The 3,054-nt window shown below is 35.5% G+C and overlaps 1 pseudogene; it reads right to left on the bottom strand.

Annotated features, from left to right (window-relative positions):
- Positions 1-761: 761 nt before the first annotated feature.
- Positions 762-1,574, bottom strand: LOC115866280 (phosphatidylinositol transfer protein alpha isoform pseudogene; annotated as a pseudogene).
- Positions 1,575-3,054: the final 1,480 nt, after the last annotated feature.

A 3,054-nucleotide genomic window follows, 5' to 3' on the forward strand; every position in this document is an offset into this window, starting at 1 on the left:
AAGTTCCTTAAAAAAACTAAATATAGAATTACCATATGATCCAGCAATCCCACTACTGGGCATATATCCAGAGAAAACCATAATTCAAAAAGACACATGCACCGCAATGTTCATTGCAGCACTATTTACCATAGCCAAGTCATGGAAGCAACTTAAGTGCCCATCGACAGACAAATGGATAAAGAAGATGTGGTACATATATACAATGGAATATTACTAAGCCATAATAAGGAATGAAATTGGGTCATTTGTAGAAAAGTGGATGGATCTAGAGACTGTCATACAGAGTTAAGTAAGTCAGAAAGAGGAAAACAAGTATCATATATTAATGCATATATGTGGAACCTAGAAAAATGGTACAGATGAACCTGTTTGCAGGGTAGAAATTGAGACACATATGTAGAGAACAAACATATGGACACCAAGGGGGGAAAGCGGTGGGGGGTTGAGGGTGGTGGTGTGATGAATTGGGCGATTGGGATTGACATGTATACACTGATGTGTATAAAATTGATGACTAATAAAGACCTGCTGTGTAAAAAAATAAATTAAATAAAATTCAGAAAAAAAATCAGACAGCCTGTTTGTTCACAATATTAAAAGGCATCTGGAATTAGCTACAGTAAGGGATTGAAAGTTGCCTGAAGAATGGACACAGAAAGGCTGTGTCTGTGGATGCCATGTCATTTGGGATGGTGGAGCTGCTGGGCCTTCCTACTGACCACTGTCTTGCAAAAAGTGCAGAAAAGGGAGGGATGGTTTTATTCATCTTTCATCATTCCTTTCACTGGGTCCTTCTGTCTCATCTCATCCAGCTGTCTCTTTGTCTCTTCTTCCATCCTTCAAATGTTCTCCATAGTCAGGTCAACCCAGTTATTGATCCAACAGAATAGCTGCCTGTGGAAGTTTGTAAACAGATGTCTCTCTTGCTTATGTATAAAATTTTCCACTTTGTTCTGTAGGCCCCACCCCTTGAACTTGACAGTATCCAGTTTATATGCACACAAGTATGGGCAGTCTTTCTGATTTACAAGTTCTTGTTTCCAATTGGGGTCAAGGATCCTCGGCCTGTTTTGATAGATAAAAATTTTTCTGGATCTTCCTCTGCCTTGTAATTCTGTCTAAGTACTTCACTTTAATCTGCAATGTCTGTATATATGGCTTCCACATGTTTCCATGCCTCAGGCTCCAGTTTATGCACATTTTCCTGGGTGCCAAGATCTGGTTTATGCCAGGTTTCCATTTTAATCAGACAGTCTTCTTTCAGGTACTCATTTGTAATAACAGTTCTGTAATAAAAGTAGTCATTCCATGCTTTTTCATATATATCCAGGGCTCCATCTGGGGCCAGCATTCCAACAAACGTGGGCACTTTGCCCTGTAAGTGGTAGATCTTGTGCATGTACTGGCCTTTCTCACCGTTCTTTTCATAGGTCTCATTCACCAGAACCTCCACACTTTCACCACCACCTATTCCCATTTTCCCTGGCCTCCACCACAGAATACAGCTGCCCTACTTGACACTCTTCTACAGACGCAGGTAGGATGACTCCATACTCCTTGAACAGCATCATGTTGCTTCCAGCTCAAGGGTTGCCCACTGCCTGCCCAGCTTCCCACGGCTTCTTGGCAGCCCCTCTCCAGGTGGTCCAGACTGCTGCCTGTGTGATTTCATCATGGTCTGCTGTCCCCACAGCTCTCTCTGCTGTCACCTCACTGGATCCTGCTGCCCCAGCCTCGCCCCCTCCCGCCATTTATTTCTTTTAAAAATAAGCCCAGGTAATTTTTACAGAACTGTGCTTTTATTTTGTATGTGGTGCAGTTGTGTCTGTTATTTTTGTTTTTTGGTGTTTTTTTTGCATTGCATTACATATATTATTAATCCATTAATGTTTTTTCTAGTGATTTCTTTTTGAAACCAAAGACAATTCTTTGATAAGATCAATAAAATTGATGAAACCCCAAAGCCATACTGATCAGGCCAAAACAAAAGAGAGAGAAAGCACAAGTCATCAATTATAGGAATAAGAGAGGTGACATTACTACAGATTTTACAGACATTAAAATAATAGTAAGGGTGTGTTATGGGTAACTTTAGGCTAATACTGTGGACATTAACACATTGTAATGTTTTTTCCACTTCTCTGTAAATTTGTGTGTTCATGTGTGTTTGTGTATAATAGTAAAAAAAGAAAGAATTTTAGATTTAAAGCAAGGGAGAAAATCATGCATTAGTACATGAAACCCAAATAAAATGGATTAAAAAAAGGTGGAGAAAATATTTGCAATATAATGACAATCCAAGGAGTATTAGTTCTAATATATAAGTAGCTTTGAATCTGTATAAGAAGATAAACATTCCTATTAAGAAAAAAAGGAAATTTTCAAAGGGAAAAATTTTTAAATGGCCAATAAAAATAAATGTGTTTATATACAAATATACATAATAATCAAGCTCAAAGTTAAGTAAATATAAAGTATTCAACATTAGGTAGAATTTTCAGCTGTCACCTTTTCAAAACTATTTTAATGAAAATATTTAGTACTGGCAAGGTTATAGGTTAACATACTTATGCACTGCAACAGGCATTTTTTAAGAGAGTCTGGAAGTTATTATGTATCTGATAAAATATGTCACAACTCTTTCAAAAAGTACTTCAACATTTTTGACAATGAATTCCTCATCTAACATTTATGAAAAATTTGTTTATCAGAGTTTTAATTTCATGACATTTCATGAAATATTAGTCATCACAATGAATAATAATAAGGAATTGGTTAAATTACACTATACATATAATACTTTAATAGGCAAACATTATAAATAATTATTTAGATGAGTATGTAATAAGAAGAAAAATTCTCACTTTACATTAGCAATTAAAAGACAAATTACAAAACAGCATATATAATGTAATCTCATATTTTTTGAAAAATTGTTTGAAGACTTTAGTAAAATTAAAATAATGCTTATTTCTAGCTAGTGTTTTAGGTGAGTTTTTTGTAAGTTTGTGTTTTTTCCTTTATTATACAAATTTATACAATAAACATTTA

The sequence above is a fragment of the Globicephala melas genome, chromosome 20 (assembly GCF_963455315.2).
Source record: "Globicephala melas chromosome 20, mGloMel1.2, whole genome shotgun sequence".
Lineage (NCBI taxonomy): Eukaryota > Metazoa > Chordata > Mammalia > Artiodactyla > Delphinidae > Globicephala > Globicephala melas.